General features: G+C 47.5%; 1 long non-coding RNA gene across 1 annotated transcript; it reads left to right on the top strand.

The window, feature by feature from the left end:
• The first annotated feature begins 3,370 nt into the window (after positions 1–3,370).
• LOC138453564 (uncharacterized) lies at positions 3,371–16,870 on the top strand. Its single transcript, XR_011260470.1, has 3 exons — positions 3,371–3,491; positions 14,688–14,850; positions 16,738–16,870. It is a non-coding gene; the product is annotated as an uncharacterized lncRNA (long non-coding RNA).
• Positions 16,871–22,687: the final 5,817 nt, after the last annotated feature.

The following is a 22,687-nucleotide window of genomic DNA, read 5'->3' as shown; positions in this document are numbered from 1 at the left end:
TATTAGTTCGAACAGCAAAAATGTGACCACTCCGCCCCACCCCCAGTGAACTCCCAAACCCACTCAACAAACTCCAAAACCCCCCAGTGAACTCCCAAACGCACCCAACAAACTCCCAAACCCCCCAATAAACTCCACAAACACAAAATGCTCCCCTTCACCCCCAACCATGTGTCCCAGTCCCATTGCCCGCCCACACTACTTGCGGGACTTTTTGCTGTCCGGGGGCGGCATTTTGGTGTGCCTTGCACTCCTTCGGGTCTGGCGCACAGGGCTGGTGGGGACTGAGGAAGCAGGTGTGGTGGCTGATGATGAGTCGGTGGCTGCTGCAAGGCGTGGCCACTGCATGTGGAGCAGGATTGAAGTAAGTACTTGTGTTACTGCCCCCAGACAGTCCCTCATCAGCACAGCCGACGCATTCACAGCGGCTGTGTTTGCTGTAATGGCTGCTTTGGTCCCCGCAATGGCAGTGGCGATTCCCCGCCTGGTGTCCTCTCCATCCGCAATGTACTGCCGCAGGTAGCTCCACCATGGCCTCCTGTCGGGCCTCCACCCTCGACAGACGTGACTCGAGGGTGTTGGTGGGAGCTGGAGTGTGTGGGTGGTGCACTTACGGGGCCTGCATTTGCGATGCTGTCCTCTTCGAAGGGGCTCAGGTCCGAGTCATGGAGGCAGGGATCAGCACTGCTGTAGGTGGGTGAGGGCTCAATATGGGGCGGGGGGGTGCACACAGGGCTTGGGCCGGGTGGACATGTCACTTCTGTGACTCCCTCCTGGTCCACATTGCCATCCAAGTCATCCTCAGTGGTGGCTGATGGTTGTAGGGACTCCCCTTCAACTGGTTGTGGGCTGCTGGGTCTCAAGTGTGTCAGGCACACTGGCAGCAGGTGTTGTTGGCTGTGTCTCGGCTCGGTCAGGCACACTGGCTGTGGGTGTGGCCTGCTTGGCTGCCACAGAGGTGGTGGCGGTAGCCCTTTTCTTTGGGTGGGAGGTGGATGCCCTCGCGGTGTTGTCTTGCCTGGCATCTTCCTCATCGGTGCCTGGGGGGTACAAGAGATGCAGGGCATCAGTGATGGTGTTACATGCCAGAAGCGTACAATGGTGCTGTTCATTATTCATTCAATCATGCATTCATGTCTTACAGGTGTGTCACACAGGGTATTCTGAGGGGGCATTTTGGCATTCACTGCATGGCAAGTGGCATGCCATTGATTTGGGGTTTGTGTGATGTGTTACATGGGCACGGTCCAGGTGTGTTGGCTGTGTGTTGGTTATGGTATTGGCACTCAGCATGCATTTCTGTCTGGCAGGGTTTGGCCCACCATCTGGACTTGGATATGTTAATGTGGGTGTTGGGACATGCATTGCCTTGCCTAGACTCTCTTCCACATCACTTGTGCTATGTCATGGTTTCCCCTACAGGGATCTGCAGGGTCACTCACCTCCTTCTGGGGATGATGCCGCAGCCGTCTCCATCTCCCCGAATCCCTCGATGGACTCTGGATCTATGAAGCTGCTTGCGGTCTCCTCCGAGGGCATCATTTTGGCATGAGAGTGGTGACCCCCGCCTGTGGCCATGGCCTCTCTCCTGTTGCTTGCCATGATGTTGCGGATCCTCAAGCGGAGGTCATCCCAGCTCTTCCTGCAGTCCTTGACACTACGTGGGGTCGTTCCTACAACCCACACCTTGCGGGCTACCTCCTGCCAGATGTCCTTCTTCTTCTGCTGCACCTCACGCTTCATGTCATGGGATTTCATGAGGTCTGCATGTGCAGCAAGGGTGTCCGCTAACATATTTAATTCAGCGTCGGAGAAACGCTGTTTCCGCAGCCGGGGGGTGGTCTTCCGGGTAGCCTTATACATTCTCAAAGTATTGGCACAGAGCTCTCCAGGAATCAACTGGTGGTTTGGGAGGATTGCAATGGATTGTGTTTTTAAAGATGGCCGCCGGCCCATTTCCTGCTCTGACGCGATGATGTTGTTTCCAGGTCCGGTTTTACGAGCCCAGTATTAGCATGTTGGTATTACCGGGTCGGTATTTAGGGGTTCCTCCTAGGCGGTGCCAGCATCGGCGGGTCCCGTGATGGCGCTATCGGAGGGTTGGAGGGCCTTTTGTGGCATGCCGGTATGGCCATTACTGGCATGGGGGTTCGCGCATGCTCGCGCACTCGTAATCACCCGCTATTAGCAGCGTCATACGAGCACGGACCCGCTCGTTCCGCCATGACCCCGTTTTTACCGCGCTACTCGTAATGAGGCCCAATTACAGCATCCCAAGGTTTATGCTATTCTGAGCTAAACAAACTCAGTTCTACTTTGTTGAATGTGATCAGCAACTTTCATTTAATCTGCATGCTTAATACAGGTATGTAGGTAGTTGATGCTTCTAATTTTTATGAGAACTTCAAAGGTATCGTTAATTCAAGATGGTAGCTCTTATGTATACTTGATCATTTGGAGTTGCATGCATTTGGGATGGCGTTTGTTCATGGATCCTTGGCACATATGCCATGGAACGCACTAATGGAAAATATTACTGAAATGATTCTGTATAGTTTCAAGCATTTGTTTAAGTTTTTTTGCAGAATAGTCATAGCTGAGAGTTTGTGTTTGATTTTGCTAATATCCCCCATGCATTGTGTGGGTATGATTATAGTGTTAGTCAGCATATGAATCTTCCTGGAACTGCTTTGGAAATTGCTTTCCAAGCCCAGTAAGGAAAATAAGGCACTTACTCTGCTTGGCATACGATCCTTTTGTAATGACTTATTTAAGGTGATGATTTTTGTTTGCACGCTCCATCGGGCATGGTTGTTGAATTGGTTGGTGTGGTGGCGTTTTTGGTACTTGTTGAGGTTCCATAAATGGCATCTGCTTGTGCATGTTTCGGTGGCCATATTGTGACAAGCAAATTGCCCTTGAGTGATACCTTGGAGATAGTTGTATACAATTAATACTTAAATGTCAGTATCTCTTGCTCAAAGGCAACGCTGTATTTCATGTGTTCATAACATCTTGAAAAAATGCATACAAAAATGTGTGCATTGATGGATCAGAATCACAGAAAAGAGGCTTTCCGAGCAGACACATTATCAGTTCGTCTCTTTCCTTTGATTTCAAGACCTTCACAAAAATGAGGGCCTTGAGTAGGCAGTTTGTGCAATATGTGATCACAGCTTTAAAAGATTGGGAGCAGATCACCATGCCAACTCAACCTTCTGCGGATGAAGGCTTTTAGACAATTGTGCACCTTGCACCGTGATCTGTATTTTGCTAGTGGCGGGTGACTCTGTTTTAGAGGCCCCTGTATGGGGAAGAGCACTTGCTAATGCCCCATGATGATACACAAACAATAACACATTGCATTTTGCAGGATATTTCAGGAGCGTCCACGATGCTTGCTGTCAGCTGATGGGCGTAGCCTTCTCAACCTGTGGTTCATCCATCACCCTTCAGAAGTGCTGATCATGTTTAAAACACTGCCAGAAAAGGTCTGTATTAGCCAAGACAAACCACACAGTGTTTTCTCTTATTGGAGTATATTTGTTTTCTCACTATGTGTACTGCTGATTGTAAATACTTAAGTGGTGTGAACACTTGACCAGAGCCCAACAGTTCACAGATTCAATTCCTAGTCAAGATGACTTGGCTTTCTTGCTTCTAAGGTCACTGCAATGAACACTATTGGGTAATTCAAGCACAGTAAAGGTTATTAATTTTGTGATGTGCCCTGTGTATGGTGTAAATGTTTATTTTCCAGTGTATGGCACTGGTACACAGTAGTGATAAGCAAAAGAACAAATCACTCTAGCGGGAGGCAGCTGTTTGGCTCCTTACACAGAGTGCTTACAAATCTAACTGCAAACAAAACACATAAAGAAGTTCAAAGAGGTATCGTATCCATAATTACAATATAGCATTTATTAAACTGAGAAAAGACACACACTATTTAAGAAAATGAAATCCCATAGACAAAATGAAGGTAGAAACAACTTAAATATGAAGGAAATCTTATGCGCAATTACGGAACAATGATAATCATGCTGATAAAGATGGTACCTCGATAAGCTAACTACTATATCAAATTGTCCTGAAGAAGCAGGGTTGAGTCAAACACATGTTGCAAAAATAAATGTTGAGGGTTGCAATAGGCATAAGGACACTGAGGATTTCAATAGAATTGTAAATGAGAATGTGAGGCTGTCAATGTAAATGATAATCAAATCATTTTGAGAATATTTATTGAGGAGTCATTAACATTCATTTATTTGCCAACATTACATCTACATCCTTGATAGGTTAGCAGGTTCTTCTATGTACCAGGATACATAATTCATGTACATTGCAAGATGTTGGCATGAGTAAGACAAGAGACAAATAACACAGTGATGTGCAATATTTGAATGATTTCTGTTACTGCTGCATACATCATCTCAACCCTTCCCCTTAGCTCCGCTAAAAATATTTAAGGGTGATAGCAAAACCTATCACACCTTTCTGGATCAATGCAAATTGCACTTTATGTGCAGACCTACTGCAACCTTATAGCACTTATCCAGCCCTCGGGCTCTCCTGGAGATCTTTGCCCACCACCACTTCTAGAAAAGATCCTTACCTCCACCTGTGTTGGCAGCATAGCCCACTCCATCATAAATAAATCCCTCTCACCTGGCACCTTCCCAGAGGCGTTCAAAACCTCTCATGTCAAACCATTTCTCAAAAACCCAGCCTTGACCCACTCTCCCCTTCAAGCTACTGTGCAATCTCCAACACCCGCTTAATTGCTAAATAAACTGACCGTGTGGCATATAAGCAACTTGGCCTCTTCACAGAAGCCAAGGGACTCCCTAACTCAGCTCTATCGGGGTTCCAACCCCCTCTGTGATGATGGAATCCTCTATGGCCTCCATATGAGATGACCTAAAAAGAACTGCAGATTCAGAAGGGTATGCTGCACTCATCCTCCTGGATCTATCCCTGGCCTTTGATACCATCAACCACAAAATACTCAGGAGCAGGCTCCTCATCCTAGGCATCAAAGACTCCACCCTTAATTGGATCACCTCTTTTATTTCCAAATGCTTACAAATCATTTTACTCTCTCCTTTCTCCTCCGCCTCCTGCCGCGTTACAAAAGGGGTGCCACAAGGAGCCTCCCTTTCACCCCTCCTTTTAAACCTCTATCTAAACACACTGCCAGCTCTCATCCGCTCACACAACCTTAACTGCTACAACTACGCAGATGAAACCCAGATAATTTTCAAAATCCCCAACACTCCAGCCTCCACACCTCCCAACTTTGACTCTTCCCTCTCGTATATCGACTGTTGGATGACAAACAACCAACTAATCCTCAACCCATCAAATCAGAAATCCTAATATGCGGCAAAACTGCTCTGATCTACCAACCTTTACCCCACCTGCCGCCTCCACCTCCGCTAAAAACCTTGGATGCACTGTGTACGCAGACCTATCTCTGGCCAAAGACATCAACTCTGTATCCAGAACCTGCCACTTCCACTAAAACAAATCTTTCCCTACATCTCCTCCACAATACTGACCATCATCATCTCCCACCTAGACTACGTCAACTCCCTCTATCTCTGCATTCCCAGGGTGCCAGCTCAGGAAGCTTCAATGAATCCAAAACGCAGCAGCCATGCTGCTCGATGCCCTCTCTCCCAGAGAACACATCACCCCGTACTCAGAATATTGCACTGGCATCCTGTTAGCCTAAGAGCAAACTTCAAAGCCGTGTGCTTCACACACAGAGCTCTTCATAATACAGGATCTGAGTTCCTGCAGAACAAAATCATCCCCTACCAACCCCTTGGAAACTTCAGATCGGGCTCAGCTCTCCTCCTTGCTGTTTCACCTTACCACTCCACCAGAGTTGGCCGCTCGGCTTTCTCTATGCTAGCTCCCACCATCTGGAACACTCTACCTCTGCACATCCGCTACAACGAAAACTACCTTTCCTTCAAAAAAGTGCTCAAAGGGGGGTGCTGTTGTGCGCTGATGAAAAGGCTGCTTAACCATTGAGCTCTGCACTGAATTAGATCCTGTTGATTCAATCCTGTGAGTAGGAGGACCATAAACCTGTGAGCTTGCTGCCAGTGGATGCCGAAACACCACAACAGTTTTTGTTCCAGCTCTAAAAGTTCACCTTGCCCTGGAACACCGAGAAATCGTGAGCGGCCGTCCGCCTGTGGGAATAGGTGGACCCTGGGCGGCGGGCGGCGGAGATGGTGCGCACTTCACCAGGACTGTGGGCATGGGGGATTACTGCTGGCTGCACCGCACTGGATACGTGGCTCTCCGGGACCCCCTGGGCCACAGGAACGGCTGCAATATCCGTGTCAAACACCATTTTCGCCCTACTCCAGCAGACAGCCAGGGCTGCATGATAACATCTGCAGGCTGGGGGAATACTAAAGAAGGTACATGGCCTCCCTTCCTTGACACACATTACTAGGAGAGCAAGCTTGAAGTGCTTGAGGCGTGCCCCGCTGCCTGGGACCCACCCAGTATCAAGGAAGGACACACTGTGGGGACTTAAAACAGCGCTACAACACACGAGGCGAGACCACACTCTAGCACCAGGCAGTGAGCACTCTCTATACCTGGGAAACCGCCACAGACATGAGGCAAGGATATTACCCAGTTGTAGGAAGTAAGTATTCTCCACAACTGAAAGTGCGCTATAAACACGAGGTAAGGACAACGTTGAACATCCATTGGCCTTTTTTTCTCGCACCTTGGGTCCCAGCGAGAGAAATGATTCAGTTATTGAAAAAGAGCTCTTGGCCATCAGAGAAGCCTGCACCGAATGGTGACATCTTTTACTAGGGTCGCTCCATGAATTCAAAGTCTGCACTGACCATAAGAACCTGCAAGTATTGCAAAAGATGGAATGCCGCAACAGCAGACAGGCACACTAGGCTTATTTCTTTTCGCAATTTGGGTTTCGCATTACTTACATCCCGGGTACTCAAAATATAATTGCTGATACTCTGTTAAGACAAGGAGGAGAATTCAGAGAGAATTCCTCATCGATGGAAAGAGTTTTGGGGATAAGACTTTTGTCCACATCACCACTCCTTTCCTTGACCAAATCAAAAAGGTGTATGCGACTCCTGCCATCCCTGATTCCTTAAAGGAAGATCCTAACCTCTCCCTTAAAGATGCACTATATTTTCTGGTTCTCGTGATTCCGACCACATCTCTTCAAAGACAAGGCATGTCTTGGGTACACGACAGTCTCACCGCTGGACACAAATGGATTTCAGCTACTGTGGAGTTGATATCCCACACATTTTGGTGGTCTTCCATGAACAGAGATGTAAAGAGTTACGTGGAATCCTGCCCTTTCTCTGCCATAAGCAAATATTCCATGTCCAAACCCATTGGCTGTTTGGAACAAGCTCCCCTGCCTCAAGATCCCTGGGCACACATTTCTTCAGATTTCATTGTTGACTTAGGGTATACTGCTATTTTGGTGACCATAGATTCCTTTTCTAAAATGGCCCATTTTACTCCGTTACCTGGGGTTCCCTCAGCTCCCCATATGGCATCTGTTTTTCTCAAAGACATATTCCGTCTTCATGGCTTACCTCACTCCATAACGACAGACCGGAGATCCCAATATACGTCCAAGTTTTGGAATGCCCTTTTGCGATTCTCTGGGGATAGATAAAGCTCTTTCTTCCGTTTACCACCCCCAAACCAATGCACAGACAGAACGCTTAAACCACACTCTAGAACAGTATCTGCGGTGTTAAACCACCAATGCCCATCATACATGGTCCGATCTGCTTCCCACTGCAGTATTCTCATATAGCTCTAGCACAGAGGTATTTAGGGAGAGAGAGTTGGATGTAGTGGGGTCCCATGCCCCAGAATGTCTTGTGGATGATGCAGAGGGTTTTGAACTTGATCCTAGCAGCAACCGGGAGCCAGTGGAGAGATTTTAGGGCTTGAGTGATGCAGTCCCTTGGCTTGAGGCCAAGGATAAGTCTTGCAGTCCTATTCTGGATTAGTTGAAGGGGGCGAAGGTATGATAAAGGAAGATTGAGGAAGAGACGTATGCAGTAGTCCAACCTAGAGAGGACCAGAGGTCTGGTGACATTGAGTTTCTGGGGGAAGGGGAGGAAAGGGAGAATGGCTTTGAGGAGTTGTAGCTGGTATTGTGGGCCTTCTTGGCAAGATCCGCAAGTGAGGAGAGAAGGAGACAGAGGAGTCAAAGATGAAACCAAGGTTTTTTGCTTCACAAGAGGGTGAGGGGGGACCCTTAGGGATTGGCCAGGGGGAAGGAGACAGCTGGGGTCCCAATGAGAAAGACATCAGTCTTACTGGCATTAAATGCTGAGATCATTGGCAGCACACCATGGCTGAATAGCAGTCAGACAGTTAGGGATGAGAGAGGATGAAGAGGAGGCAGTAGAGGGAAGCGTAAAGGAGAGCTGTGTGTCATCAGCATAACACTGGGAGTGAGGAGAGGAGGAGATCAGGTGGGCCAAAGGGGCAATGTAGATGTTGAAGAGCCACCGCGAGAGGATAATGCCTTGAGGGACGCCGCAGATCGAGAGTGTGATTAGGGGAGAGAAAAGGCCCAGTTGAACCTGGGAAGGTCAGTCCAAGAGGAATGAGGTCAAACAGTCCAGTGCCAGGCCTGTGATGCCAAGGGTGTCACAGAGGCGATTTGTCAGGGCGGCATGATTGACCATGTCGAAGGTAGAGGAAAGAAGGATAAGAACCGGTGGAGAGTTGAAATCAAGATTTGAGAGCAAGTCTACATGGGTGTTCAGTAGAGCAGTTTCCGGGCCTCTGGCTGGCTGCTCTGAAGCAAGACTGGTGGTTGTGGAGACAACCAACAGATAAAGTGGGCCTCATTACGAGGTTAGAGGTAACCATGGCGCTATTAGCACCATGGCTGCCTCCAAATCCTTACCGACTGCTCCCTGGTGAATGGAGCTATTACCGCCCCATTCCAAGGTTGGCGGGGGAGGTAATTCCCCATTCACCACGGCCCTTCCCCGTTCCCATTGAGCCCATATAGGGCTCAATGGGAACGGGGAAGGTGCTAATAACGGTACCGCAAATTGCGGTACCGTTATTAGCTCCAAAGTCCCTTTGCGGGTCCCGTCCTTAACGCCTGGTGAAACCAGGCGTTAAGGGAGGACCCACAAAGGGAACAGGTAGTAGGGCGGTGGTGCCGGTAATCCCTTACCGCCCACCTCGTAATGAGGCCCAGTGTATTGGATCAGTTCGGAGATGACCAGCTTCTCCAGGTGTTTGCCCAGGAAGAGGGTAATGGACATAGGGTGGCAGTTAGCTGGGGAGAAGGGGTCGGCAGAAGGCTTTTTGAGGAGAGGATGCACAAGCGAATCCTTGAGGGGTAGCGGAAAGGAGCCAGTGGCAAAGGAGTGATTACAGAAATTGGCCAGGGTCAATGTTGTCCTTGGAGGAGCAGGGTAGCACCTGTTTGGAGTAAACCTTCATAGAGAGGACTTGTCTAAAGACCTCATCTGGTGCTATGGGCAAGAAAGAGGAGAGAAGAGGAGAGTGGGGCCAAGGGAGTTCTGAGAGCTGGGGAGGGATGAGGGAGGAGAGTAGAGGAGAGTGAGGACCAGATGTCCTGAGTTTTGATTAAAAAGTGGGAGGCCTGTGAAGTACAGAGGTACAGGGATGGCAGGGGAGAAGTGGAGACTGCAGTAGGATTGGCGAGTTCCTTGCAGATTTTAAACAGTTCGCCCATTTTGTTAGTGGCCCCATAGATGCAGGCTTGGCTATGGGCCCTCTTCTTCGAGCGGATGGAAAGTCTGTATTGCCTTTGGAGCAAGCAGCAGGCCAGTCTGTCAGATGATGTGCCTGATGCCTGCCACTTCAACTCATCAACTCTGCAGTGAGTCATACCAGGTTTTGCGCTTGGAGGCAGGCTTCATGCAGATCCTCGTGACAGGGGCAAGGATGTCCAGGGTGTTGGTGATAGAGAGGTGAAGATTAGCAAGGGAGGAGTCAGTGTGGGAGTCCGTGGCAGGAGTGAGAGTGGGAATGAAAGTGGAGGCAAAAGCAGCAACTGACACTCGCTTTGTCCGTCAAATGACAGAGAAGAAGACTGGCCATGCATGCAAAGGTTTAGCCAGGGGACATAAGAGATCCATGTGAGAGGGCAGGAGAGCATGGACAAACAAGGAGAGAGATGGGGATATCTGCTGAGATGAGAGCATCCAAGGTATGTCTGGCTGAGTGTGTCGGACCGGAGGGATGAACGGTGCAGGAAAGGATGTCACAGAGGCTGTGAAAAAGTCCAATGGTAGAATCAGGAGAGTCAAGGTGAACATTGAAGTTTCTGAGGAGGAGACACTTGGAGGTAGAGGCAAGAAGATTAGAGGTTAGGTCAGACCAGTCCGAGAGGAAGAGAGAGACCGGACCAGGCGTCCTATAGATGCTGGCAAGAGTCAACGAGAGTGTTGGAGAGACACCAAGCCTTCAGATGAGGCATTTTAATGAAGATTAGGTATGAGTGGGAATGATAGTAGCAGGGGCCCATTCAGGGAATATCAAGGCCACTCAGCCTCCAGATCAGTTAGGTCTGGGTTTAGAGAGGATCTTGTCACTCTCAGGGAGGAGTGTCTCAAAAGCAGTGACAGAGCTGGCAGTGAACCACATCTCAGTGAGAGCGAGAACATCAAGGTCAAAGTCTTCGAGAAAGAGACAGATATCAGAGGAGTGTATAACAGCAAAACGCAAGTTGAGGGTGGCTAGGTGTAGCTGGTTGTCACCTTTAAAGGTCTTCCAAAGCAGGATACAGGAATGTGGTATACCTGCAGGTGATGGAGAAGCGGAAACGGGGTGGCAGACAGAGGGGCAGCAGACAGAGGGATTGGCAGTAGAAGGGAGGAAGTGGATGAGAGATGGAAGACGCCTATCAAGAAGGAGGAGGTTGGGCTGAGAGTCCTGGGTCATGACAGTGCCGTTATGATAGATATGAATGATACACCTGCAGGATGAGAAACCTGCCAAGAGCAGGTTCCATCTGGTGCCACCATTAATGGGCAACGAAGAAAAAAGGGAGAGGACAGAGACCATGTGGGGAGATCTTAGGTGCAGAAGGGGAGCAACAAAAAGGATGTATGTGACAGTCTGCCTGGAAGAAGCATTGATGTAGGTGTCAGCAATGAGCAGGCCTGGATTTCAGGACAGGAGATCTTTTTTGAACTTTTTCCTACCAGACTTCGAGAGAGAAGTAGGATAGGTGATAAAGTAGCAGTTATAGTAAATAGGAGAGATGGAGAGCACCATGGAGGGGGAAAGCAGAGAGATGGAGAGGGGGCGAGAGAGACGGAGAAGCTGAAATGCACAGAGAAACTGCCCAATGCACGTCAAACTCACCAGGATGGCCGAGCAGCAAGACAGTTGCAGATAATTCAGGAGCACGAGATGTGGCAAGTCACCAAAAACAGGGAAGAAGGATGGCGAGCTCAGAAGAACTTAACACACTGATCTATATATGTTCTGTGTTTCAGGCTGTGGATTCTGCAATAGTCTCTGATGGTAACCCAGCTGTTACTCTGTCATGCTCTGAGTCAGGCAGTCTAGCAGGCATCTAGTACTTTTGACCGTCAGTTCAGGAGTGCCGGGTTTGTCCACTGCATCTTTCAGTACAATGTAGAGATTTTCCAGGACCATGTTTCATGCATCGGGTGGGAAAAACTTGCCTGTCTTTCAATACAGGGCAACAGGCACAGGGAGAACAGAGCTGAGGTTAAGGCCCGCACAATGGAAACTGGGTGCTACAGTCGCTCCAGTTGGGGAGCAGGTGCCCTACGGTGGCACAGGGACCCGGCACTGGAGACACAGGCTACTATCACAAGTGGGGTGTGTCCCTGATGCCCCGCAAAGGGTGGTCCCCTGGGATAACATCACCCATGGGCCTTCTCTGGCAGTATGTGCCTCGCTCTAGCCCCAGCTTGGTGCTCCAAGCGAGTCGCACTGCATTGCCACTATTCCAGCGGGCGCTGTGCACTAGAATAGTACTGCACTGTTACACCGGTCTATCGCCCGCTCCGGCTGCATCTGCCCATCGGAGTAGCAGCACTAGGATGGGATGATCTGCCCCTGCTGCAGTTGTGCACAGTAGTCGCACTGCACTAACACAATCCGGTCTATCGCCTACTCCAGTTGTTCATCAGAGTCACACTGCAATGGTACGCGCCAGTCTGTGCCTGATCCTGGTGCACCAGTCCATTGGCGACGCATCAATGTACTACTGCAACAGTACACTCAACCAACTGTGCAAGGGAGCCGGACTGCACTGGCACAGTCAGGTCTATCGCCTGATCCGGCTGCGGTTGTCCATCGGAGTCGGACTGCACATGTGGTACATGCCAGTTTATGTTGCTGCAACTGCAGTCGCACTGCACTAGCACCCGCCGCTCTGACCCCGTGTTGGCTCTCAGTTGGAGCTGCCCCTGGTAATGAAAGCCCCCACTCCGATCTGTTTTCTCTGTGGCAGAGGAGATGCGCAGGTCTTGTCCAGGGCCAAGCCGAGCCCTGTGTGATTTTTAAAGGAATCCTCGTGATTTTAAAATGAATCCTTGTGACATGTCCTGGGTGGGTAGGGGGCACAGATAGCCCTTCCTTTCAGATCAGCATGTCAAGTCTATGGGTGGCTGGTGCTGCTCTGTTTCCCCTGTCCTTCCTTCGTTCAGCACTCTCCTGTCCACCCTCCTGGTTGGTTGATACCTTGACCTTGGCCCTCCCTGTTCAACCTTGCTCGCCTGGCTCACTTAGGAAAACCTCTTCTTAGACATACGTCACTGCTGGAATCTGGACTTGCCCTGTGCTGTGAGCTATTCTTCATTACCTGGGACATTGACTCTTACCTGGACTGCTTGCTGGCCCTGTGTCCTCGTGCCATCGTATCGTCCATGTTTGGTCGGGCCTAGATGGATCATCAGGGTGGGGTTGGACCTGCTGCCTGATTCTGGACCTGCAAAGACAAATCACCAGGTACATATTAGTGCATACACTTATATCTGTCATATTCCACACATTGATTCTAACAGGTTCCTCTTGCTCTCTTTTATCCAGGACTCAGAGGGTTGCAGCATCCAGAGAATCCTCCCTTTCCAGGGGTTACCAATTCTGCCCACGGGGTATTTTCTATCTCTCTCCGGACAGTTTAGGTGGACTGTGGATCGGTGGGGGTTAACAGAAAGACAATCCTGATAGTTAGGTATCTAGCAATTGGCCCAGAGAGGAATTAAAAGGGGGCAACTGTGAACTAAAAGTGTGTGAATTAGGATTGCGGAGAAGGCGTTTGGAGTGAGGTGATGTGACGAAGTAGAGCCGCTGATGCTGGAAAGGGGAGAGTGGAAAAAGGAGGCAGATGGAGTAGCAAGGGGAGAGTGTAGAAAAGAGGAGCAAAGTGGGGGAATTGGAGTATGAATGTAAAGAGAGGAGCTTGCAGGGAAACAGAAGGCGCAACCGAGATCTTAAGAGTGGAGGAGCACAGGAGAGTCAGGGATGGTGAATGAGTAGAGGAGAAAGTTATATCGGAGGAAGGAAGGGGGAGTGTGAAAACAACAGTAGAAAATGAGAAAAGAAGAAGGGAAACAGATGCAGGAACAAAGATGGAGGTAGGAGTGAATGAAGTAGCAGTGACAAGTGGACCAGAATGGAAACATGAGGGGTGAAGAGAAGGATGGAAAGAGTGGTGATATGCACAGTCGATGTGAAACTATGAGTGGGTGGCAGATGGAGACAAGAGGACGACCGGAGGAGATAAAGAGAATATACAAGGTTGACAGAAGAGGAGAGGAGGAGTAGATGGGAAGACTGTTGAGATAGAGGATTGCTCAGCGTAGCATGGTTATGAGGAGATAGTAGAGTAAGAGGTTGAAGAGAGAGTCCATACAGAGAGAAGGGGGAAAACAAGTGTAAGGAACGAAGTATTGTGAAGGAGAAAGGAGTTGGCAACTGAGGAAGGGAGATCCCCAGCGGCTTGATCATAGAACATATTATGCAGTGGGAAAATAAATCTTGTTGAAAAAATCAGTTGAGTCAGGCCCTACCAAGGGGGACGAAGACATATTTCGGCATTCAAAATTTGCTTAAGAATCTGATGCCCAACGCCATGAGGGTCTTGCAGAGCACTCAAAGTGGTGGTGCTAGATCATCACATTAACTGAGTAAGGGCAAAGCAGTATCCAGACCACGGCCAAGATCCTGTAAGACTGTCTAGAGGGAAGTGTGGAAATACATTCAACTCCAGAGCTGGTGAGAGACTGTTGCCAAAAGAGGGCATATTTATCAAAGAAAGGGAAAGAGAGGAAAATACTGAGTACCACGGTCCTTAGAATGCCTGTTTTCTTGGCATCTTTTTATGGAACACCCACCCTGGAGTATCAGTTAAACCTAATCTAATCCTCTGTTATTTTGGTTAATTCTTAATAAACACATATGACCATACTTCTTGACTCTGCCTTGTCTGTCTATCCGTCAGCCTTGACAGGTGACTCCCTCCAAATGAAGGAGTGCTCCGAAGTATGATTGATAGGTACAAAGAAGCTGCATGGGTTGAATTCCTTGAAGCTATTTTTTTATGTTTAAAATGCAGTATTAAACAAAATCATGCACTTTCTGTTTTTATATTATGTTCCACTGTCTTCTGTCACACACAGGCTGCTTTTAAAGCCCTCTACCAGATGCTGCAGATCGTGGCCGCCCTCCATGACATTACTTCCTACATTCTTAGCTTTGCGCGTCTTGGAAACCCCCCTGGCAGCTCAATTTCCCTGAGTGCACAGCCTTTGATGGCAGACTGGGGTGGAATTGAAGGCATAGGTGAGTCCCACACACATGCACCCTCTTCAGAAAAACAATTGCTTTTCTTTTGGCCTGTTTGTTGGTTGTATTTGTGTTTCGCCACTAGTAGACATTGGAAGTATTGCAAATCTTCTACTTAGCTACTGACCCTTCCTGTGCCTTTGCCAATGACTGCGTCTGATACTTTTCTATCAAGATCTGAAAAGTATTTGAGACTTTCACTGCACTCATGGCTCCCTCTTCCCTACACCACCCCACTTTCTCCTCCTGCGTTCCCCCACCACACCCGGCTTAATTGGCAACCGTCCTCGGGTCTAGAAACTGCCTTGCATTTATGTTGACCAATTCACAACCCAGACTCATGAGGTACAGGGACCCCTTTTCCTGACCTACCTCTCCTCTCTTGTCAACCTCTCCCTGTATTCTAGGATCTTCTAAACCTGCCATAAGGTGAGCCCCGGCAATCCTGCTAAATACTAACATTTTTCACCCTCTCCCTCACTCTTCTCAAATCCTAGATTGTGTAGTGCCCAACCACATCACCCCGTGCCTAGAAACGTGCAGACTCCTCCACTCTACCTCCAGTAAAGGTTTTGCAGGTGTCACTCCATCGAAACAGCACTTTCCCATGTCTCCTACTTCCTCACTACTGCTCATTACTCCAACCTGTCATCTATCGTCATCCTCTGTGATCTATCAGCTGCATTTCCCCTTTTCTATCTCTTGAAACATTGGAACGTCCTTTGCCACCCCTCTGCAAATCAAGGGTTGGTCTTTGTTGTGCCTTCCCCTTTTGTGCTCTTGTATCACGTTTATGCCTTTGACACACAAATCCCCCCCCCCTTCACTGCTGCGCTATCTTCCACATCAAAGACTGTTTAGCCGTCATATGCCATTATATTGTGCTATCCTACCCTGTCTGGAACCTCCTTCCAGACAAAGTTGGGTTATCTACATTCCGGCTTTTAGAACTCTCCCCTATCCTTTCCTTTCCCTCCCTCTATCCTTTCCTCTAAACATACTCGCCATATCTCATGTGGCTTGCAATCAAGGGTTTCTCTTGGACAGCAATTTAAACCTGCACAGATAATTACCTCCATCTTTACATCTACCAGGTTCAACCTCCTGACCCCATTTCATCTTTTACTCAGTTTGGACCCTCCTCTCTTCACTTGTATCTACAAGGCTAGACTACTGGTGCCACTTGTTTAAACCCCATCCACGCATCTCTGCTCAGTTTTTACATATGCATCCCAAGTGGAAATGCCCAGAAGTGGCTCCTGAGCCTGCTGTGCCTAGAGTCCCAGGCTACACCACAATGATAATAACCAATGAGGACGAAACATGTCTTGGGTTGCTTACGGTTTTGTGCCGTAGGGATGCAAACTAGCAGCTTGACCACACTTACAGGTTCATTTTAAGCAAGCTGATAAATTTGGCTCAGCAAATTGCTTCTACGACTATACTTGTGAAAATCCAATTCCTGTCTCTGCATGCTCTTAACGGATTCATGTAATGTTGTGCCTCAATCAAAAGGAGTCTGTTAGGAGTTAGTGACACCTGTACTAACGTGCCCCGGCAATTGGTCATCTTTGTGAATCAGGCACTTGGTTTATGGGGATCTGTACATCTCAGTTCCACTTTCCATTGTGATTCATGGTGGCCATTATGTGATGGTCTTAACTTGCCCTTGTTTATTGAGGTGTTCGATCATGACTATCTGATGTTTACTGTGCTCGCTTTTTTTGTAGGATTGGTGCTTTGTGTGAAATGTAATGTATGAACATGTCTTTTGTATTTATGCAAGTAGTGTTTTACTTAAATGTGTTTGTGCACACCACAACGTGCCAATAAAATTAAACTGAACTGAAAGTCTTATTTTCTTTTCACTGTATGTTTCCATAGGGACTGAGCTTCGAGAGCTGCAGAAATTAATCGACAGCCTCCCAAACCCTCAGGATCCAAGGGAGGTGGCGCAGTTGTTAACGGTCCGGAGAGATGTCATGTTTATGCAGTTTGATGCAGCTGTCAGACATTTAATCAGGTGAGAAACATGTGAGCAAAGACATGGGATTTGGAAAAGGGTCAATGTAGCCCAGCAAAGCCATGTGACAATACAATTATGTTTATCAAAATTAAGATGAACATGTCACTGTGCAGGACATCATCACAGTCATAGATCTCAAGTGGCCTTTGTATCCTTGCAGGATTGTTTTATCACATATCTATCTTCACTTAGGGTTGTAAGGCTATTAAAGAAAATACTGTGAATACAGCCAGCATGAATATTATGTGTACCTCAAATGCATTAAGCCTGCATACCACCCCACACCACCTCTTTCCTTAAGTGCCCTTATTTTTCATTGACGAGTAATGCAGGCAAGGGTCATCATCCCAAGTGATAATGTCCCCTCCTGAGGTCTGTAATGCTGAGTTAGTAAATGAAATGTGGTTACATTTTGCAATATTCAAATAACAGTTCTTATACAAAATTAATCATTTTAATTGCAAACTTGGTTGAACTGAAACAGAGTTAACATGAGCATGTTTATTTATTGTATTTGTTGGTAGCGCCCAAACCCGGAGGTATCACAGTGCTAAAGGTACATAGTTAGGACTAGATGGAAAACAGTATGGTCATTATATTACATCAGAGAATGTGAGTCGTACAGAATAAGGTGGTTGCAGAACATTTTAGGACGCGAGTCATACAGAATAAGGTATTTGAGTTACATCATAGATCATGAGTCAAGTTCAGAGTATGTAGGGCAGTCCAGAAATGTACAGATATTTGTTGAACAGTGAGGCTTTTACTTTCTTAGGTAAGAGTACATAGGCAAGTTCTTCTTGGATCCGCTTAGGAATGACGTTGCAGTGTGGGAGCGATGAATGAGACATGTTATCCCCATTTTCCCATGAAGAAAACCCCTTGATACCCAACACCCTATTGGCTTTTTAGGCCAATCTTCCGTCCCTGGACAAAAGGCAAAAGCTCCAAGACTGTCTTTTCCAATTCATATGATCATCAAGTAATTTCCCAAGTAATCTGCATCAGTTTTCATCGATGGACTCTATCTCCATAATTACACAAGTACTGGGATGAGGAGGAAGAAGGGAACGATACAGAGCGTAAAGAGCCTCAAGCTCAATGAACGTGCTAGTTGTTTTCAAAATGCACCATTGGCTGGACATTTACAGGATTAAAAATCAACTGCAAGAGGCTGCTGCTGTCTGGGAGAAGGTGTTGCACCTCTCTGCGAGGCTTGTGGACCTTGGAAGCACGAATCAGTGTGGCAGAGCCAAGGGGCTCGCCAACAGAGAGGCAGAGGAACACTGCACGAGCAGGACAATACCGCAGACACACCAGGAGCCAAGGAAAGACTCCTGGACGTTCAACAGCAGGAGAAAGTAGCGTTTCACCTACCGGGACATTAAGCAAGACATGCATGCTGGAGCATAGCCGCGAGAGAAGCCGGAACGACGTTAAAGCAGCCCAGAGTGTAAAGCCAGCGGCAAAGCATTGCTGTGTAAGCACACACAGGACAAAAGATGCCACACAGAGCCGGTGAGTCAACCCGAGCAAGGTGAGGACCCCAGGGCATTTCTGCAACAGCGCCAGAGACAAAATGTGGACATTAAAGCTACAGAAACAGAGGCATTAAAGTTACTGATTGTAAATCAAGCCTACTTAGTGTTCATTTAGTTCTTTTTCACCAGCCATTCGACTGGTGCTTGTTCTACCTAAATAGTCACATGATGGTGTTGATTCACTGATGTCGGGTATGCACAGGGCAATCTTTCATTGATGCTGTCTGGTGGCAGCTTTATATGTGTAATCCTTTTTGTCTGTTATACTATTTTGAGTTTTGCGTGTTTCAGATTGTTTTCCTGATTCTGCAAAAACCCTTTTCATTGTTAATACACAAGTACTTATGTTTTGTCTGCTCTGCAAGCAACTTGCGTTCAGTAAAATACATCATTTTTTTCATGTGTCTATCTGATCTTGTTTAATTCTTTGCCTAAATACCTTTTGGATACACTTTTAATTCTTTAAATATAATTAAGTGATCATTTCCCCTTAAGTGTACAGCCACCCCTGGTCTCCTCTTGTTGCTCTGGACAAGAAAACCACGTCTGCTCACCAGAGTCTGGGACCCACACAGATAGAAGAACGCTGGGAAGAGAACAGTGAGTTTGAGACCTATGAACATTGTTCTTGGCAGGCGAGTAAACCAAGTCTGTGTTGGAGTTGTTGTACCTGGGCACAGAGGGAGCCAGGTCTGCCAATAAGGGTCTGGGACCCTTGGTTTGGAGGAGCATCCAAGCCTCTTCTTCCTCGTCACAGTACCTGGGCACAGAGGGAGCCAGGTCTGCCAATAAGGGTCTGGGACCCTTGGTTTGGAGGAGCATCCAAGCCTCTTCTTCCTTGTCACAGTACCTAGGCAAACGAGGAAGCCAGGTCGGCCAATAAGGGTCTAGGATCCACCTTGGTTTGGAGGAGCATCCAAGCCTCTTCTTCCTCATTGCAGTACCCGGTCATTGAGGAAGCCAGGCCTGCCAACAAGGGTCTGGTGCCCACCTTGGTTTAGAAGAGCATCCAAACCCTTTTCTTCTTTATCGCAGTACCTGTTCGAGAAAGGAGCCAGTTCTACCTATCATGGTCTGGGACCCCTATAGATGAGCAAAGAAAGAGAGAAATGTTTCCTATAAGTTGGAGAAAGACATTGGCCCTCTTTACAAGTGTGGCAGTTCCGATTACGGCACATGTTCCGGACCGTCACACTACGAGATGAAATGACAGTAGCAATGGTGCTGGCAACAGCGTACACTGTGCCACGGTTGCCGGTAGCACAGGTAACGGAAACTGTGGGACCCACGTGAAGCAGTGCTGGAAACTCCAGCACCACAGAAAGAAGGCCGCATTACAAGGGCAGATTTCCCCAAAACACTGGCACAAAAATGCCACTGCCACTGGGAAAACCGTGCCAGAAACACTGGCCCTGCGGAGAAGGCGATAACCAGGCCTATCCGGAGATGGGAGTTAAATTGGGTTTTACCTCCAACCTTTTCCTGGAGGTAAAAATCTCCATTTAACGCCCGGTTTGGGCGCTATTAGCGTGATGTTAATTGAACCGGAGCTAATAGTGCCACAAAACCCTCTTTGGGTCTATTGGACCCAATGAGGAATGGAGCTTAACCGGCCAATCGCTACTCGTGATCCGGCGCTAACAGCGCCGGACTGAGTAGCGGTAACGCTATTTGCATTGGGCGGTATCCCATTGCAATTAGCGCCGGGATACCGCCCAACTCATGATGAGGCCCTTTTTCTTTTATACCAGTAGTTGAACCAATTGGCTGCTTACATTTGTTTTGACATGCTCCTTTGTGAAAGCAACCAGGTACATTCAAGTGTACAATCAGAGATTGGGTGGAGAGGTTGAGTTCCAGACTCCTAAGTTCGTGGCCCCTGGATGGGCCGGCAGCGCAGGCCATATTGCCGCTAATAAGAGAAGCCAATTGGCAAACTGCATAAGTATGATGGAGTATATTAGGTAACTGCCTCACTTACTTGCATCGGCCAGGTTTAGTGGTTCCTTCTGGGTTCTCGGCAAAGCTCCCTCTCTGATGGAACGGCATGCTGCGCTCCACTCTTACTGCCCTAACTGCGATGGTTCACGGCTATACGCTGCTCTGCAGTAACCGTGCTTGCCAGGCGCTTTGTGGCCACTTCACAGAGGAAAGGTTTTTATACGTATATCTACTACCAAGAGTGATTGGCTTCAGGGTGAGTTAAAGGGGCCACGCCCTTTTCCACCAGCAAAGGTTCATGGCTGCACGCTGTCATTGTAAATAATTGTAATGATGTTGCCGCCAAAATATATGGCAGCATTCCCACCGAAAACCACTTCCACGATGCGGTGGCCACAATGTATGGCTGAATTCTCGCTGAAAGTCGCTTTCATGATCCAATGCTCACAATATATGGTAGCATTCCCTCCCTCTGAAAATCACTTTCAAGGGGCTACAACCACATTACAGGTAGGCATTGGCATTGAAAATCATTTTCATGATGCTGTGCTAGCAATTATGCAAGCTTTGCCTGTCTAAATCCCTTTCATGATGTTGCACACACCATATTATACATGGCAGCATTCTTGCTGTCAATTACATTAATGATGCCGCCACACCAATGTATGAGAATGTTGCCCCTCTATTTCAGTCTATTGGAGCTACACGTTATACATGTATTTATTTGATCGTATTGCCCATTTATATTGTGCTTAATGTCATATTCTGAGCATCTATGCACCAGACTGGCTATCGAACGCTTGTTGCACATAAACTTGCTCCCAAGTTGAGCACATTGCCCCTATGCTGTTCTCCCGCCATTGTCACTGTAAAATACTTTGATGATGCTGCACTCACAATATATGACACCTTGCTAAGTGTACATCTCGTTCATGTGCAGTGTGGTGCTTTTGTGCCCCTCACACATTGACGAATTACACACACACGCACACACACGCACATGCATACAAGCATATACTCACAAGGCGCATACACTGATTCATCTCTTGCACGCACACACTCACAGAAATATACCCGCATGCATATACTCACTCACAGGTGTGCACATAGTCACAATGCCACACGCACACACACATAGATGGTATCTGTATAAATGATCGAATAAAAAACGAAGAAGAAATGACAATGTTTTTACCTATTTGTTTCTCGACATTTTTGGGCTGAGTCTGTTGTAATAAAATATAGGTGTGGGGTGGGGTAAGGGTATTAGTTAAGGTAGGGGGTGAGGTTAGGTCCGCATTATTAGAAAAGAAATGTGGTACTTTCTCCTTTCAAATTTTTGAATTCGATCATTTCATGGTAAACCCACATACATATTTAAACGTACCTTCTCTCCCGTCTGAACGGGCATCGGGATATCATGATCTACCACTGGGCATGGGGGCTGTGCAGAAAAGGAAAGGACTAGAGGAAGGAATAGGATGAATAGTGACAGGGACTCAACACTGAAGCAGTGCTTCCTAGCGACACAACTCACGGGCTGCTTCGATCGACACTGGTATGCTACGGCAAAGCCTAAAAGATTTTAAAAAGTGGGATAATTAAAGACAGCCCAGTATATACCGCTAACATAGGAGGAACAGCAGAGATAAGAGGCAGTTGTCACACTGAAGGGGGCACATGTTTCTAGGTAGGGCTAGATTTGAATGACAGAAGCATTTCTCCAACCAGGGTGTGCCTAACGCTGTCTTGTAAGGGTCAGGAACAAACCTGATTGGATGAATGCTGTACAGGAAGGAAACAGCAAGCCAAACTACCTTATATCCATACACCAATCCTAAAAGCCCTTACACATAGTAATAGGGTGCCTTTCAGCCAAAAGCAATGAACAACTCTTCTTCACAGGTCACGCCCAACCCTTTTTTGTGAAGTTGCTTGACATTGAAATTTTACAATTTCTAATTATTTTGGTGTGTGTTTGATGCCCGCTTCCATTGATTAATGCCAGGGTTAATGGAGCAAGACAAACAAAATGGAGCATGCTAAAAAGGACAATATCCTTGCTGGACAGCTATTGCATTATCCCCACTGGCCATCCAAGGAGGGTTTATTCAACATGGTTCATAGAGGAGATGCAAGAATCCAGCAGGTGGTCCCTACTGGATCCTGAGGGCAAGATGTTCTTCATCTGACGGTTACGGCAACGCTTCAAACAAGTCACCTAATGCTTTGCTGTGTAAATTGTTATAAGTATACGATGGCATGCTTGTTATGCTGCAATATAATTGGATTTCTTGGTTTGTGATTACTGTCTCCATTTAGAGAA

This window comes from Ambystoma mexicanum, chromosome 4p (assembly GCF_040938575.1).
Source record: "Ambystoma mexicanum isolate Mex_15411 chromosome 4p, UKY_AmexF1_1, whole genome shotgun sequence".
NCBI classification, from domain to species: domain Eukaryota; kingdom Metazoa; phylum Chordata; class Amphibia; order Caudata; family Ambystomatidae; genus Ambystoma; species Ambystoma mexicanum.
The sequence above is the reverse complement of the archived record's forward strand: the minus strand, read 5'-3'. Positions and strand labels throughout refer to the sequence as shown.